The sequence below is a fragment of the Ambystoma mexicanum genome, chromosome 11 (genome assembly GCF_040938575.1).
Source record: "Ambystoma mexicanum isolate Mex_15411 chromosome 11, UKY_AmexF1_1, whole genome shotgun sequence".
In the NCBI taxonomy this organism is placed as follows: domain Eukaryota; kingdom Metazoa; phylum Chordata; class Amphibia; order Caudata; family Ambystomatidae; genus Ambystoma; species Ambystoma mexicanum.
Genome location: NC_090934.1, coordinates 1,367,822,521 through 1,367,841,197, shown reverse-complemented (window position 1 = coordinate 1,367,841,197; position 18,677 = coordinate 1,367,822,521). Strand labels below are relative to the sequence as shown.

Sequence of the window (18,677 nt, the reverse complement as noted above, 5' to 3'; positions counted from 1 at the left end):
TCACCCTGCCCAGTCCGTGCCGCACTCGCAGCCATGCTCTCAACTCAAACCTTACGCTCTCCAGTTCTTCCTGCAGTCTACAGTCCTTCCTTCTTCCTCACTCTTTCTGCATATGGCATCCTTTCTTGACGTCTACTGCGTGCTTCCACAATCCTTTAATCTACAGCTCGCTCCCAATTTCTGGTCCACCATTCCCTATATGGCCCACCTCTCCCTATCTGCTTTCTTACCCACCACTCCCCTTGTGGTCCATCTCTCGGTCTCATCTTCTTCCCCATTTTTTATATTTTAAAAAAATGCCCAGTTCATGTTTTGCACAAAAAAAAACAAATTTTGCAGAATTTTTAGCAATCGCAAAGTCGTTATAAGCTAAAGGGTCCGAGTAGCTGGCCTGTGTCCATTTCATACATATTCATGCAGAGACTGTTACTTTGAGGTAAAGCAGCAAGTCTACGACGGCAGAGCAGCACACCACCAATTTAGGCGGGTAGATATGGCCAAATGAACAAGATGGCGTCTGCTTTCTCACGCAACCCTGCGTGCCCTTTATTGTGCAGCATGAAAACTGCTGCAAGCGGGCGCCATTGCTTTTTGCATTTACAAATGCACAGTAACGTTCCAAACATGAGGCAGGATGTCCATGTAAATAGGTTGGAAAGACAACACAGTTGTTTCATAATATGAAACAGTGAACAGATAAGAATCATAAACCTAGATTGCATCTGTGGCAAGGGGCAAAGGGAAATCCACTGCCATCATCCTGCATCGCCTAGATTTATATGTAATTGCACGCCATATAGTGCCTGACGCACATGGCAAAGTCCTCTTTTGGGCATGAAAACTTAACCGTTTCCACAGTTATGGCTTCCCATCCACAGGAGCAATATAGGGTTGTACAGCCCAGCCCTAAACATGTCTGCAAACGTTGGCCATAGACACCAAAACGATATGTACCACGGCTAAAGGCAGTCCACATCTACAGAAAACTTTGGGAAAATCTGCAGAAATAATACTGAGCGGGGAAAATACATACTTACAGAGGAGAAATCTGCGGGAACTTTCCAAAATCTGCAGGCGATGTCTAAAATCTGTGGAGAATTTTGAAAATCTGTGCTCTTAAGAAATCGGCATTTTCTGCTGAAAAGTCTGCCCCTATAACCACAGGCCTTGCTCTGGGTAGCTTCCATTTCATTGGTTTTTAATCTCACGTGCTTCATTACAGAAGAGGACCACCCATATGCAAATCGGTCTTCACCATCCACCAAAGGGTGCGGCTTCAAGGAAATAAGACCAATGGCGGAGATGTTTCAGCGCTTCTGGGCCTCATCTGTGAGGTGCAGCTTGATTCACACGCAGAGAAAGCAGTAGCACACCTGAGACACCCTAACACGCTTAGTGAGACTCACTCGACAACAAAAAGGGTAACAAAGAAACCCACCCCCAGTCAGGGGTTCAATGGCACCCAAAAGAGGCCCTGGAAATAATTCTCAAAGTGGCCCTATATCACACTTTTACAACAAGCCCAACCCTTTTCCTAAGAGAAAATGTGGAAATATCACACAAGAGAGTCCCAGGGTGCAGAGGCCTACTGTGAAAGTTCCAGAGTTCCCTATAGGACGGTCCACCCCCAACCCCATTAAGAAAATTAAAAAGTCCATTGTTCATAAAGATTTCGGGGCAAGCTATTGGGTAGAGAGAATGCGGTTCTAGGTTTGCCCTCGTGAAGATTGAAAAACAACAAAACATTGAAGTGTGCCAGCCTGCCAGCTTAGCCTGCAAACAACCATCCGACATTCTGGGCAGGGAGTGGGCAAGGCCCACCCAAAATCTGTAAATGCCAACTCAGCAGCGCTGTGGGGGCATGTACATATGTTAATGCCACTGCAGTGGCCCAACTACATTAGCTTCAGGCCTCACTTGTTAGACAATCCTGGCTACGCCTCGGACTATGGGGGGGAGGGGCAGGCCACTATGACGTCTGGACCAGCAAGAGAGCGACGGTGACTGGTAGCAGGAGCAAAGGAACACTAGGAAATCAGTAACACCAAGATGCTTTTTTATTTGGATTTACAAAGTTAATGTCAAAAAGCATGGGGAAAAAAATATGGTAATTAAAACAGAAAACAGTTTTGGAATGGGCTTTTCTGGCAGAACGTTTCCTGTCTAAGGTTTTCTCAACTTCCGCTTGTGCCTTTAAAAGTAAGAAGCTGTTGGGAAAGCAGGAATTGGTGTTCATTACAGCCTAATCGCATTGACCGCGTTCATTAAACAATATGATTGGGAAATCAGGGCAGGCGCTCCCAGCATTACTCGCCTTACAATAAAAGGGCTTATCACAGGGCCGGTGGTGTAAAGACTGAACTAACCACACAGATAGGAGCGCACGTGAGCCCGTGCGGTGGCGCAGGTGCTGTGGGAATGAAGCTGTTGGAGGCTGTAACCCGCCCATCTCTCGGGGAGCATTTTCAGAGCTGGTTACAAGCAGTCCTGATTCTCCCGTTCCCCGAGTGGGGCGAGCAGCCATCTTGCGCCAACCGCACCCTTACCTCTGCAGGTAGCGCATGTGACAACATAACCACACGGGGCAGATGTTCTCAGTTCAAAAGGTGCGAGGGCCGCGTCAGGGCGCTCCTGTTCGAAAGTGGTGCGGTGAAAATGGATAGGAAGAAAACAGTTCAGAAATGAAGTCTGGAAACGCATGCGCGCTATAAAAGACAAAATAACTCCTAGCAGCTTCTCCATCTTTGCAACACTGTCCATCATACCACCTCTTAAATTTCCAAAATGTTCGGAGACTGGTGCTTCCAGAATCTCATGCCACCCTCTCTTGCTGGACTAACTCCTCGCCCTCTAGAAGTTGGCCACTTGGCCCCTTCGTTTGGTCAGTTGTCAGCCACACAATTCTTGCCCGATCCTCCGTGAGATGATCATTGTCGTCTGCTCTGACCCACTCCTCTCAAGATGGTCTTTTTCTCTCTCTTCATCCTCGGAAACTTGCCTTCCGCTCTTCTGACGTCGCCAAGTCCATGAAAATCTATAATCCCTCATGACAATCTTTTTGTCTCGCGAGGATAGCTCCGGGGCAACATGCTCGCCTTGGAAGCAAGATGCCACGGAGCACCACATGTTCGATCCCCGGGTCCGCGCTTAGAAACCTCTGGCTGTTAAGCGCGTTATAAATAACCTATCATATCATGAAACTGTTATCGGTGTGGGGGATCGCAGAAGAAGGGGGGACATCCACCCTCACTCTTCCTCTACCTTGCTCTTCTCCATTCCCTTGCCATCTAACCCTAAACCAGTGGTCTTCAAACCTTTTCGGCCTGAACCCTCCTCAGTAAAATGTTGGCAGACTGGGCCCCCACCAAAAATGCCAAATGGACCGCAAGTCCAAATGGCTTTGAAGTATAGTGTGCCGTTGCCGCACCCAGCTCCCAGCATAGTCGCTGGGCTCCCTCATCCTACTCCTAGCCCAGTCCCTGGGCTCTTCCCACCCTACTCCCACCAAAGTCTTTGTTCTCGCCACCCTGCTCCTACTACTATCCCTTGGCTCTCAGCCATCCTGATCCCAGCACAGTCCCTGGACTCCCCCCCCACCCTGCTCCCAGCACAGTCCCAGGGCCAGTGGCAGCTGGTGAATTTTTCTAAGTGGAGGGGCATAATCATTTCCCCCAGTTATGCCATAGCAACCGAGAGTAGGGAGGGAGCCCGAACCAATCATGGGGGTTTCAAGGTGGGCTCTCCCCAGGGAAATCTTTTAAAATAATGTGTTAAAATGCTATATTGTAGAGCACACCTAAAAAACTAAATAATCGGGTAATAGGCAATTTGCAATTGGCACTGGGGGGCCCAGCAGGGAGGCATGGTATTTGTTATCGGCCATCAGTGACAGCTGCTGTATTTCTCTATGATTACAGTTTCCTGTTTCAGGGGGTTAACTTTTTTTTATTATCAATTTACTTATTTTATTTGCAATTTCCCGGCCCTTTTGCGGAAATGTGTGATTCTTTGGGGTAGTAGAAAATGGACGGAAGACTTTTGGGAAGATAGTAAAAACCCTGAAGCAAGCTCATGCCTAATTTGCAGTGTTTTGCCAATGTTTTCAAAATATTTCTGAATCTGTGTTTCAGTGTTTTCCCATTTGCCCCTTTCATAAAATTACACAAACGCCTCAGCCTTCGCCAACTCCATCAATGCCCTAGGTCTCTCACAACGAATACTGGCACCTTCTATCACGAAGCCTCCAACACCCACCGCCTCATCCCTACCACCAGCACTAACCCGAAACTCACGTAACCCGACCAAAGACCATCTCCTCCCTTTAATCAGCGATCTTAAGCCTTTATCTCTCCCCAACATTAACCCTGCCATCCTTGTCAATCAATACAATTAAGCTATCACTTATGCAGTCAAGCACTATCGCCCCACTGGTCCAACGGAAGTCCAAACAATCCACTCATTACAATTCGTGGTTTAGCTGACATACAAATCCTCCGACCAAGAAGCACACAGCAGAGGCTACATGGAGAAAAAAAAAAGACGCCAAGCAAGCTACACTCAACGGCAAAGCCACAAAATACGACAGAATCTCCAATGCGAAATCCAATACTTGCAAACTTTTCACCATCCTGTGCGAGCTACCTCTCCCCCATCCAACCTCACCAAAGATGAAAGCCTGGTGTACTAACATCTAAAATCCCCTCTTAGACAAAATCACCGCACCAAAATACCATTAGTCTTGCACCACAACAGACTTACTCCACCCGTCATTCAGCCACGTCCTTCTACCGTTTTCACTTCCACCCCATCTCCGAGACTGATGGAAACGCTATTCGCCGCCTGGAAATAATATTCACCTGGAAACACTATTCTGTCGTATAGGTGCCTAACAAATGCTCAATAAATAAATAAAAAATGTGATCCTCATCATGAAATGACTTGAAGCTTCTTGCTGCAAAGGAGATATTTGCCCAGCCACAGTCATCAAGGAGTGCGCAGTTGCCCTCACGCCCATCATCACAGCCATTATCAAAGCTTCCTTCACTACTTCCTCTGTGCCCACCTATCTCGAGGACGCCTGGGTCCTTCCGCTCCTCAAAAAACCCTCTTTGGACCCATCGATTCCCACCAACTACCGATCTATTGACTTAGTCACATTTGTCCTAATCCTAGACTGAGCAGCCTACCTCCGGATCCAACACTATCTCGAGTCGAACCACATCCTCAGCAGCCGTCAGTCGGGCTTCCGCCCTGGCCATGACACGAAATCGGTGCTACTCAATCTAAAAACCAGCTTGACGAAATCAAGGACGCAAGCAAACCAGCCTTACTACTACTCTTAGACCTTTTCCGCAGCCTTTGATCTTGTAGACCACAAGATCCTCTGTCAACACCTTACCCCTGCTGCCAACTATTCTCCAGAAGCTACCATTTGGTGCAGCTCCTTCCTAGCTGACACAACCATGAGAGTCTTTGCTGAAAACGCCTCATACACCCAGCCACATGTATCCTGTTGCGTACCCCAAGGTTTGTGCGTCCCTCCCACCCTCTACAATATCTACACCAAATCCCTCTTTGACCACTTAAACGTTGTAGGCATCTCATAAACAAATTGTGCGGATGACACATAAATCCTCATTCCCCACACTGGCAACTACTTGAAGGACTCTGCTTCCCTTGGTTCGAGTATCGAATCCTGGATAGTGTCATATCTCCTATATCTCAATAATGACAACACGGAAACTCTCCTCACCGGCTCGCAAACCATCTTGAACAAGCTAGATCCATCGTACCGGTAATTCACTATCAATGGCATCACTATTCCTGTCCCCCCAGCAGTGAATACCTTCGGGGTACACCTAGACGCTCCCTTCAGTCTAACATGACAGGTAAGCATGATCGCTTCCTCAGCTGCCAACACAACAAAACTCATCAATGCTAACAGACCTTTCCTTTCCACCAACAGCAGCTGACCAATGCCATCATCGGCTCTAGACTTCACTATTGCAACGCACTATTCGCAGGCACTTCTATGCGCAACATCAACAAATGATAAGCCACCCAGAACGTTCTTCGAGCGGCACTAGACATTCCCGGACGTGAGCTCCTCAGCCACCAGAAGAAATGTTCACTGGCTTGCCATTGTGAAGGCATCACCTTCACAATGCTATCCATCACCCACAGATGCCTTACCAACTCTGCCCCGCCCGTCTCATCACTCCTAGAATTAGAAACGCACTCCGAACAATAGCACTGGTCCTTCGGGAAAGGCCTAAAAGTGTGGCTATTTACTTAGATATTGCCCTCTAACTCTACTCTCCTCCACAACCGTTTTCTCTTGCAACCAGTTCTTTGATCCCCGCGGGTTTAATGCGTTTTTACAAAGGTAAAAATAAATGAATGATTAAATGAAAGATCCACTGTCCATCAAATGCCACACTTGTACACACGCCAGTCATGGAACTGGAACAATCGCTGTTTACACTTTGAAATGGAAAGATTACAGATGTTGGATTACATCTGTCTGCAAACTGTTACTACCTTCCTCAATTTGAAGGGTTAAGGAGCCTTTCCCACTGCTCACCTCGTTGCTGCAATACGTGCAAACATTTTTTTTAAAAAGCGCTGATCTACTGCCAGGAATGTTCAGGCGATAAAACTCTACACGAAACAGTGTCCTCTCTTCAGCACAAGAGGAACAGAGAAAAGGCAAAGGCGCAGGTTGTGCTGCACGGAAGTTATCAGATTGCGCAAAAAACTGCAATGAAGCGATCGCAGTTAATGACTCACGCACCAGACCACGATCCGACCTCTGGCAGTGGAGGGTGGCGCAGACGAAAGCGGTAAATGCGCAGTGATGCTGGAGCCTTCCGCCGAACCTCCACTCTTAGCTGTAGGCCTCCATGTCTCTCAAGGGAGGGGCCTGCTCTGCCAGCCCCTTCCTGTTCTTCTGCTATTTGCTGACAACATGCCCTCTGGCACCTGCCCAAGCTCTGACAGCCTGCACGTTCACAGTGTGGTGAACTGCCCCTTTCTCCGGGGAAACCTGACACCCTGGAGTCGCGTGCACGTGCGGTCTGTACAATCAATCAGAACGACCAAGAAAGAAAGTGGGTTCACAGTGTTTTTATCCTGCCCTCCCCCCCCTCCTTGAGTAAAAATATTGATCCTGGGCCCCCACAAGCTATAATTACACATATGTTGTATTAAAGGTAGTCCCCATAATCCCTTTTTAAAGCGCCTCACTCCCCCTCCCCCAACACAACACACATCCTTCAGACTACCCCAAACTTTGAAGACCACAAACTATTCTTTCATCCACCAGTGCGGATAAAGCTGCTAGGAACCAAAGTAAAGAGGGGGTGGAAGGGGGGGGGGGGAGCAAGCGAGGTAAAATAATGGGGAAAACCACACTCTGGCACAGAGCACGGGCGACAAATAACCCCAGGGCTGGAAACAGTCCCCATGCTACATCTAAAGCAGCCTTGCCTTCCGTGCAAGTGACAGCACAGAAATTGACTTACAGGTAATCCAGGGCCCCGTGGAAAAGTCAATACAAGAAGCTGACAACTTCACGATGTGCAAAATATAAATGTCACTGTTATTATGATTATATAATATAAATGGTCTGGGAGGATACCTCCAGCGTTAAGTGCTGGCCTCTTGGGGGGCGCTGGAGGGTTCGAGGCCAGATTGCCACACTACCTAAAGTTTTTTGATCCTCTCGGTCTAACATCTTCCACTATGCTGATGCCAACAAAGCTGATATAATGCTTTCACCACGCCCCCAAGGACTGCTGCCTAATTTGGTTTTGATTTGGTGGCTCTAGGTGCAGGTTTGGGCCCAACAGAGACAAGCGTGTGGCCTTCGTGAGGCCGTCGCGCCACGAGAGGTAGCTGAGAGGTGAAGAAGTTGTTCCTGGTGCAGACCTCTGATTCTGCCTCGGTGGGGAGTGTCCTTAACCGATCCTGTGCACCTACCTCCTTGCTCTCCTAGTCACTGCCACTCTTCAGATCCACCTCCCCTGGACATGATATGATATATGATATGGCATTTATAACGCGCCTATACACAAGTGTTTCAAGGCGTGACGAGGCGGGGAGGAACAAGGGGAGAACAGACAACGATCCTACTAGGCCAGGTGTCATTCAGATCGCGCAAGGGTAGGGAGACTGGGAAGTGCAGTACATGGTTAGTAGAATACAAGATAAGTAATAGGGCCAGCTGGTGGCAAGTGCAAGGAGAGTGCTGTACATGGTTAGTAGAATACAAGAAAAGTAATAGGGCCAGCTGGTGGCAAGTGCCGGGAGAAGGGGCTGTAGGATACAGAGACAGTCCCGTAGTGCAGGTAGGCAGTGCAGGGAAGAGTGGCAGGGCCAAGGACCAAGATCGGCGAGTGGCCAGTTGTAAATTCAGTGCAGGTTCAGTGATTTTAGCAGGGGAGAGAGGGGAGAAAGCGGAGGTAAAGAGGAAGGTTTTGAGGTGCTTCCGGAACCAGAGATGGTTCTCCTCAAGTTTCAGGGAGGCAGGAAGGCTGTTCCAGAGGGAGGCCCCTGCTGCGGAGAGAGATCTACCCCCAGCTCGTTGCTTGGAGAAGCGGCTGACCCTGAAGTAGTTGGAGGTGGATGAGGGAAGAGCTCGAGAAGGAAGACATTTAGGAAGAGAGAGTTGAAGGTATTTTGGCCCAAGGCCCCAGAAGGCCTTGTGGACAATGCAGAGGGTTTTGAACTTAATCCTCGCGGCCACTGGGAGCCAGTGTAGCGATTTCAGTCCTGGAGAGATACGGTCCCTGGGCTTGAGGCCAAGGACAAGTCTTGCAGTCCTGTTCTGGATGAGTTGCAAAGGGCGGAGAATAGAGGCAGGAAGATTTAGATAGAGGCTGTTACAGTAGTCCAGCTTCGAGAGAACCAGGGCTCTGGAGACAGTGAGATTCTGGGGGAAGGAGAGGAAAGGAAGGATACCTCTGAGGAGGTGTAGCTGGTAGTATGACTGCTTAGGGACGTCAGATATGTGAGGAGAGAAAGGCGGCGGACAGGAGCTTTGGGCCTTCAGGCTTAGCAGGCTAGGGATCCTCTGTGCGCGTGACTCCTCCACTTTGCTAAAGGGATCCTGGCTGATGGACTTTTCTATGCGCTCTTCGCATCTGCTCAATGCAGCCTGGTGTTGGTAGCCCTCAGTTCAAGTGGAGCCATATTCTCCTAGTGCCTCAGCCCTTGATGTGAGCGAGGTGTGGGAGCCTCTCTCTTCCATCCTTCCTTGAAAAGAGGAAGGTCCATACAAAAGCCGGAAAGCACATAATCATGATGGATGGACCCCATCTTGAAAGGGTGCCACCCCTTGGGACATTCCTTAGAGGCTCGCTTTTACAAGCTGGCTGTCTGCAGTTTTGTTCCCCGGCAGTCCTGGTCTTGTCTTCTATAGGGAGGTCCTCAGTTCCCTTGGGTGGGATTTTCCCCGAGATGTCCCTTGGGCCAGGCTGGTCCTGTGTCGGTTGTGGCTCCTGGCAAGTCAGAATAAGGATGAGGGGGCTGGCCTATCTATATGAACCCTGGAAGCCATTTTAGAATACTTCTGTATGTGCTGTGTGTCATGGAGATATGCCTATGCCTTGGAAAATCCTGAGTTGGTATTCTGCTCAGGTAAGTACACTTTGGGTGTGCACGGAGTGATCTCCCGGCTATTCCCGTGTTCCTCATGTTTGTTTGTTTGTTTTATTATTTATAATGCGCATCATACCCTAGGGTAACAGGGCGCAACAGTTACAAGTATATGCAAAGCTTAGTTACACAAGAATGTATACAGTTTACCTACAGGCAGTAATTACAGGGGTTTATATACAAAGGGTGCTTATTTACAGGCATAGTATACAAGAAACGAATATGGAGGCAATTTCCAGAAAGCATTATATACAGAATGAAATCAGGTGAACAGAGATAAGTACAAGGATACAAGCAGAGAGATGAGGATGTCATATCATATAGTGGGTACCTTAGCGGTAACCAATCAGTTCTAGTTGTTTCCTAAGCAGGGGTTATTATAACTGGTCATTAGATTTCAGCCATATGATGGGGTTGGATCTGAACTTGTGGTAAGATTGGTCTGTTCTCAGACTGGGAGGCAGGGAATTCCATAATTTGGCGGCTTTCACCAGGAACCTGTTGCCTCCGATTGTGGATCGTTTGAAGCAGGGTATGGAGAGCCGATCTCTGTTGGCTAATCTCAATGGTCTCAAGGAAGTCTGTTTGTGGAATCTCTCCGCCAAGTAAATAGGTACGGCATTGTTGAGAGATTTGCAGGTAAGCGACAAAGTTTTTATGAGGACTTTGTCGTAAATTGAGAGCCAGTTGTTCTGTCAACAGATCTCTGAGATGTGGTCTCTTCTGGAGAGTTTTGTAAAGTTTGGATTCTTTTGATAGTTGCTTTAGTTGATCCTAGGTAGAGGGCATTACAGTAGTCCAGGTGCGACAGAATGAGGGCTCTGGCCAGGGTAATGCAGCTACTATCAGAGAGGAATGGATTGCCGGTGCGTATAAGTTTGCACGTGTAGGCCATGGAGGACGCTAGGGAGTTGACCTGTTTGGTGAATGAGAGGTTTGTGTCAAGGTAAAAACCAAGTGTTTTTACCTCATGTTCTACTTTAATGATGTTGCCATTGTTTATAAATGAGTAGTTGGATCCTAGTTTTTTTTTTTTTTTTTATGTGGGAAGGGGTGTCCAGGATGATGAGTTCAGTTTTATCATCATTCAGGCATAGACCATATGTGGCCATCCATGCCTGGATGATGAGGTGCACTCTATTCACCAAGGCCAAATCCTTTTCATAATCCCCTGAAAGCGGGAGGAGGATCTGGGTATCATCTGCATAGTTAGTGTAGGTGATACCGAGATGATCCAGATCATCGAAAAGGGTTTTAGTGAAAATATTGTAGAGTGTAGGCGAGACGCATGATCCCTGGGGCACACCGCAAGTGATAGGTATGGGGTCTGCAGCTGCTAGCGGCGAGAAGACCCTCATTGTTCTGCCATTTAAGAAGGATCTGATCCAGGTAACAGCGTCATCAGAGAAGTGTGCTGCTGTGTTTAGATGGTTGCAGAGAATAGTATGGTCGACTAAATCAAAATCAGCTGAGAGATCTAGGAGGAGGAGTAATGCTGATTTGCCACTGTCTTTGAGGTCATTGATTTGGGTCTTAAGATCGATAAGGGCAGTTTCCGTACCGTGTTGGGGACGGAAACCTGATTGTCATGCTCCTAACAAGTGGTGTAGTTCCAGGTGCTTTTGGATTTGTGTATACGCTACCTTATCCAGGATTTTTAGAAGGAAGGGCACAGTAGTGATTGGTCTGTAGTTGGTCGGTGTGGATGGGTCAAGGGTGGGTTTTTTTTAAGAGTGGGAGTACCCACGATTGTTTCAGGTTAGTGGGGATGATACCAGTAGAGAAGGACGCATTAATGAGTTTGGTTATAAAAAGGAGATAAGTCTCAGGCAGCATCCTCGATAAGCTGCGCAGGGCAGAGGTCGCCCTGACAATTAGAGGGTTTAAAGGATAGAATAATTCTTTCCACTTCTGGGATGGAAACTTTGGTGACGTTGAATCGGGTAGATTCATCGGTGTTAGCATTACCAGATATTTTAGATGCAGTAGGGTCATTTAGGGCAATTCTTTTACAAGAAATTTTATTTTGTAGAGTGGCTATTTTATTGGCTAAGGCGTGTTGGATATCTTTGCACCATTTTTTATCTTTCGTGCATGTGTTAAGTAATGCTATCGGGGTCTCTATTTCTATGAGAATGGTGAAAAGTTCCTTTATGTTAGATTTGTCATGGGATATGCGTGTGTCAAAGGATATTCGTTTCGCTAGGCATATTTCTTTTTTTATAGAGGGAGGATAATTTGGTGAGTTTGAGCTTATTGGCTTCTGACGGGTGTTTTTTCCATGCAGCCTCGCAGTTTCTTTTTTGTTGCCTTAGATTTTTTCGGAAGGGTGTAAACCATTTATTCAGGTGAATTTTCTGCTTGCTTGGTCTCAGTTTGGCAGGGGCGATCTGGTCCAAGAAAGTGGTCATAATTCTATTATATTCTTCAACCAATCTCTCAGGATCAGTATTGTCTGGTAGTGAGTTGAGAGTGGGAAGTAGTGCCGGGATAAGCCTATCCACAGTAATACTCTTTTTATTTCTAGTTAATGTAGGTGGAGCCCTAAGGGCGGGAGGAGGTGGGGGTCTATTAGTGGAGAGCATAAAAGACACAAGGTGGTGGTCCGTCCAAGCTAGTAGTGAAATGGACAGGATATTAGCCTGGCAATTGTGGTCTGCCACCCAGTCAAGTATTCTACCTTTGTTGTGGGTGGCGGTATTACGTCTTTGGGTGAATTCAAGTTCTAATTAGGGTGTTAGCTGTGGTTGTGGCAAGTTGGTCTGATTGTTCATTGAAGCCTATGTTCAAGTCTCCGAGTAGAAGTACTTGCAATGAGCTTTTACGGTTGTTGGTCAGGATAGTGTTAATATCATCCTCGAAAGTTCCAGGTAGGCCTGGGGGGCGGTATATCACTTGGATATTCAGGGTTTGGGCATTGGTCAATGGAACTTTGACTGATAAAAGTTCACAAGAGTGAATGTCGATAGGGGCAGCTAGTCTCATAGCAAAGCAGCATTTGTAAATAATAGCGATGCCTCCTCCTCTGGATTTTAGTCTGTCATGTCTCAGGATGGAGTAGCCTTCAGGGACTGCTAGCATGAGCACAGGAGCAGCAGGGTGTAGCCATGTCTCGGTGATAGCGAGGGAGTCTAGATCATCTTTCTGGATCAAATCGGCTATTTCCGTAGCATGTGCTATCAGTGATCTGGAGTTTATTAAGGCTCCTTTGATCTGGGGGCTCATAGTGATTAGTGTAGTCGGTTAGGGGGTTTGTAGAGGTTTCAGTTTACTGTAATTAACTGTACTTTTTGTCGGCCTAGAGCCACGATGGAGAACTAATGGTGTACTTACAGTCCTTGTTCCTGGGGAGGTAGGAAGAGACCTAATGGGGGCTCATATAGTTTGGCTAGTCTCGCTCTGAAGCGCAAGTTCCTGTCCAAAGTTGGACAGGGCTTACATGGGAAGTGTTTTATGGAGTCTATCGTATCTGTGGGTGATGTAGTGGTTGAGTTAAGCAAAGTAGTGGAGGTCAAAGTGGGCAGTGTCCTGCTAGTGGGTGTGGTGAATGTCATAGTATAGAACGTGGTGCTCAGTATAAGGACTGTCGTGTAGATAGTCTGGTTGGTCACTGAAGGGAACATACTGGTACAGGATGCAGCAAAGGACTAGACGCTTGCATATGGGCTACGTGCCACAGTAGTGTGATAAGCAGCAATAGAGTAATAGACAATAGATAACCATAGGAGGCACTGCCCTTTTTCATTTTAACCCCCCAGCCTTTGCAAAAACAGGATGGACAGGAACCGGTTTGTCTGTATTTGCCTGTGAATTTATAAGCAAACATGAAACAGCGTCCCTGCCTATATAGATAAATGCTGCAGTGTGTAGCCTGACAACAGGTCTTTGTCAAGCATCGCTACGTCATGGCAGGGATATGCAGTTTGTGGCTTCAAGATTGGCTGTGCCCCTCACCAAGCCGCACATACACTAAATGCCCCCTGAACTAACACGCAACAATTCTACGTTCCAGCATACCAGACAGGCGACTAAGTCACCCACACACAGCAAAAACCTCTTGCCCTCTCATCAGACATCAAATATCATCTCACTACACCTCTACGGCCAACGTGCAGAGCACAGTCCAGGCCTAGGCCTCCCAGTGCCACCAGCACACACGTCTCCCCTCCCTTCGCCACATGAATACGCCTCTGCTCTTGACTTAGAACCCCTAGATCGAGGTAGTCACGCAGGGCACAGGGCACTTCCGGCCTGCACACCGCAATGCAACAGCAAGGCTACCTTGCATTCTGTAATGTCCTACCTTTATTGTTATTATTTACTAAGAGGAACAGTCCTCTGTTGATTACAGTTATGAGTGGGCTGCGACCCACGTGATTAAGGAGGCGGGGTTGCCGCCAGGAGTTTCAGTTACCGCCTGACTAAAGACACATTCATACGTGCCTTTATTGTCTCGTGTTTCATTTGACTCATCTGATTCCTGATTTATGTGCCTGCGGCTCACCGCTATGCGCTAATTGCTGCAAACTCAACATTCAACAATGGCGATGAGGTTCCTACAAAGCGGCGAAGGGGTCCGGAGGTGAACTCAGCCACTGTGACGCTGCGCCAGTAATCAAACATCCGGATTAAAGCACCGGAGCCGCTCAGGACACACACGGCAGAAAAACTAACTACAAGTAAGGACTTATCAGCGCACAAGTGCAGATTGCAGCATTCAGCACAGAACTCTCTGCTACCAGCACGTGTTACGCACGTCGCATATTACACGTGGTGGAAGGACACAGTCATACGCGTGTGCCGCATAGAAAAAACAGAGACTTGTCAAGGCCGGAAGACATTGCCAGCTACTTACAACGCCCCTCGGGCACCTTAATAATTAACCCAGCAGCATTTAACTGAATCAAAGCCCCAGTTCCATTAGTGAAGCACTACTATCCTCAAGAAGAGCCCAACCATGTCTGAAGACAACACAGACAGTGGAATTCTAAGCCCCCCCCACCAGCTCCCGCCGAGCCTCGCATAAAGAAGACAGTGGGTCTGAATCATTACAACTACAAGCCCTGCAGCCATTTGACATGGCCGACACCAACAGCCTTACTCCCAGGTGGGCTAGATGGCTCAAGGAACTGCACATTTACATAGATGCATCGGGGGTAAGGGAGGAGCGCCGACTAAGGTGTCCTGCTACATTCTCTGGGCCCAGTAGTGCGTGATATTGTGTTTAAAATGCCCAAATCCAATACACACACATTCCAAGGAATTATTGATGCACTAAATGCCTACTTCGCACCGCTGCGAAACGTTGTCTATGAACGACACATCTTCCACAAATCCACGCAAGAAAGTGGTGAAAATATGGACAATTTTGTAATGAGGTTAAGAAAAAGGGCGAAATATCATGACTTTGACAGATATTCAACAGATGAAGCGCTTAAATCTCAAACCATAGCCGGCTGTGCATCGCACAAGTTTAGAAAGAAGCCACTTCAGAAAAGCAGAACGCTAGAGGAAATATTACAACTTGCACGGGCTGACTCGGCCCACGCACTACAGATGGAACCCTTAGGCAACATCAAGATTACGCAGTCAGCTTCCACGGCATCAGTATGCCCTATCAGAACAACCAGAGACCCCCCTCCCGCGGAACAGAAGAAATGCTACAGGTGTGCTTTCAGATTTCCACATGTTGGGACGTGCCCTGCCATTGGCCACAACTGTGACAAATGCGGAGTTGAGAATCACTTTCAGTGTGCAGAAACATCAATTTCTTCCAAACGACAGAACCCAACAGAGACACATGGAGACAAGACTGCAACCCAAGGCGGGAAAGCTCAAGATCCCGCGCGAGGCACTCGCCCACAGCCTCCAGACACCAGTCACAAAGTGCACCACGTGACCGTGTGAAGAGAAAAAGCGGGAAGAAAGAAGAGATTATTCGAGTCACACCAGCACCAGACATGAATCAAAAAGACGTCATTCCAGACAAAAGATTAGATATCTAGAGGACTCACCGCGCAGGAAACCTGAGTCACACTCGTCGTCATCAAGCGGGGACTGGAAAAGGGAATACGTACATGCCATCGGAAACAGCATAGCAACAGAATACAGCCCCACCATACGGCTACAAATAAATGGGCAAAACAAAGAATTCCTAATTGACACGGGAGCGACCGTCAATGTCATAAATGATGAAACGTATAAATTACTCAACTATAAGAAGACATTGAAAGAAGCAGACACATTGATATAACCTATGGCTCGAATAAGCCACTGCACTGCCAAGGTATGTTTACGGCACATTGTCAATACAAGGATAAGAGTCAGAAGATCAAGATATATGTTATCAAAGGGGAAGTGCCTGGAGGCAGCATCCTAAGCATCAAATCTGCAATTCAGATGGGACTCATTCAAATAATGTATCAAATAATGTCAGCTTATACCACCATCCCAAGAGACATGATGCAGCAAATGTTCCCCGCTCTCTTTACAGGCATGGAGAAACTAAAGGACAAACAAATTAAACTACATATCAATCCACAAATACCCCCAATGGCACAACACTACCGAGGCATACCCCTCAACATACAGAAACATGTGGAAGACGAATTTCAGTCACTGCTACATAGAGACATCATAGAGCCAGCATTGGGACCAACTCCATGGGTGTCTCCCATTGTACCAGTACCCAAGAAAGAAAACAAGGACAGCATTCGCATATGCGTTGACAGGAGGGCCCCAAACGTGGCCATAGAGCGAGTACGACACCTCCCCCCAAGAATGACTGATATGATGCATTTACTTCATGGATCCAAAGTGTTCTCAAAATTAGACTTGAACAAGGGATACCAACAGCTGGTGTTACACCCTGCCTCAAGATACATCACCACCCTCTCAACGCATCTTGGCCTATTCAGATATACAAGGCTCAGCTTCGGGGTATCCTCAGCTGCAGAAATATTTCAGAATGAAATACATCAGGTGATAAACCACATCCCCAACTGCCTAAACTATTCCGACATCTTAATATTCGGCACCACGCAAGACAGCCATGATGACACCCTGCGAAGAGTCTGCATGGCTTTGGAAAACGCCCACCTCACAATCAACCCCGATAAATGTGAGATTAGCAAATCCACTCAAATTCTTCAGACATATTTTCTCGAAAGATGGACTGCATGCAACCCGACCCCGAAAAGGTCCAAGCGTTAGTAGAAACGCCCACACCCACGTCAGTCTCAGCAGTACGTTCGTTCCTTGGCATGGCGAGCTACTGCACACAATATATTCAAGATTTCACGTCTGTGAGTACACCCCTGATACCCCTCACAGGAAAACATCAGGAATTCCAATGGTCACCCGCATGTGAAGAAGCCTTCCAAGAAATCAAAAAACGGATCGCTACCGCTTCATGTATGGCATACTATGACCTTGACACAGAACTCACGGTGGACGCCAGCCCCATGGGGTTAGGAGCGATTCTAGTGCAATCCAAGCACGGAGCATCCCCAGACTCCCCAAGACAAATCATGGCATACGTAAGCCGAAGTTTGTCCATCACAGAATGCGCATATTCTCAACCCGAAAAAGAAAGCCTGGCAGTAGTCTGGGCATGCGAACATTACCACTTATTCTTGTACGGGCGACAATTCACCATAATCATGGACCACCAGGCTCTCACCACAATTTACGGCAAACCAACAGCAAAAATGCCACCTCGCATTGCCAGGTGGGGCCTGAGGCTACAAGAGTACTCTTTCAAGATAATTCACCATCCAGGCAAGGACAGCAATCAAGCAGATTTTCTTTCAAGATACCCGCTCCCAGCTCGTGATGAGCGGCAATCACACAAGGCAAACCAATACCTAAGCTACCTGGTCAGCAGCGCACTACCCAAATCCATAAGTACAGCTCATTTGCTAGAAGAGACCAAAAAAGACAAACTATTCAGGCGATTCAAATGTGCCTACGCTCAAATCAGTGGCAGTGCAAGCAGAGAGGAATGCCACTCATGTCTGCTGAGGAGGAACAACATTTTCGCACATTCAAGCTTGTCCGCAACACCCTGTCCACATCACCTGAGGGCCTGCTACTGAAGGAAAACAGACTTGTAATTCCTGCAACACTACAACATCAAGTGTTAGACATTGCACATGCAGGGCACAGAGGCATTGTATCAACCAAACGACAATTAAGGACCAAGGTGTGGTTCCCATCCATAGATGAATGAGTGGAACAGCTGCTAAAGAAATGCCTACCATGCCAGGCAGTGGCTCCGCGCATGTTCCCTGAGCCCATCCGACCATCTGAAATGCTGCTGCAAGTGTGGGACGAAGTGGCGGTTGACATGTTTGGGCCATTAGCCAATGGCAAATACGCACTAGTAATCATCGACAAGATGTCACGATTCCCAGAAGTACATCTGATCCACTCCACCAGTGCTCAGGCCGTCATACCAGCCTTGGATAAGACATTTGCCAACTATGGCATTCCTTCCAGAGTCAAATCGGACAATGGGCCTCCATGCAGTGGGCACGACTTTGCCATGTTCGCTGAATACCTAGGATTCCAGCATCACAAGGTTACACCATTATGGCCACAAGCAAACGGAATGGTGGAACTATTTATGGGAAATCTCAAACGCACCCTTCAAATATGCTCCATCACAAACGGCTCATTCATGCAAGCCATTTGCAATTTATTACAGGATTACCAAAACACGCCTCACAGCTCGACAGGCGAATGCCCATCAATGCTAATGTTTGGACGTGTCATTAGAACAAGGCTTCCCCACAACCCACGAGCCTAGACTGCCGCTACCCAGGTGGAGGACCCAGAAACAAAGATCGAGAGAGCAAACCAGGATGAAAGAATATGCCGACACAAGCAAGACCAAGCTCAATCCAAATAAGGGACCAAGTCCTGGTAAAACAGAATCAAATCACGAAGGACACATCTACGTTCAAACCAGATCCAATGACCGTAACTCACATTCAGGGCTCCATGATAACGGCAGCAAG

General features: G+C 47.5%; 1 protein-coding gene across 4 annotated transcripts in view; it reads right to left on the bottom strand.

Annotated features, from left to right (window-relative positions):
• The window catches only part of SQOR (sulfide quinone oxidoreductase), a 329,005-nt gene that overhangs the window by 179,132 nt on the left and 131,196 nt on the right, over positions 1-18,677 (bottom strand). Inside the window, exon 1 of one of the 4 annotated variants that reach the window (XM_069624948.1) lies at positions 6,794-6,961. The exons of 1 other annotated variant lie outside the window; for it this stretch is intronic. The gene's annotated coding sequence lies outside the window, so the exon portion shown is untranslated. Of the gene's footprint in view, positions 1-6,583; positions 6,682-6,793; positions 6,962-18,677 lie in introns of those variants that run through there. 2 more of the 4 variants (XM_069624946.1, XM_069624947.1) reach the window with 2 other exon arrangements.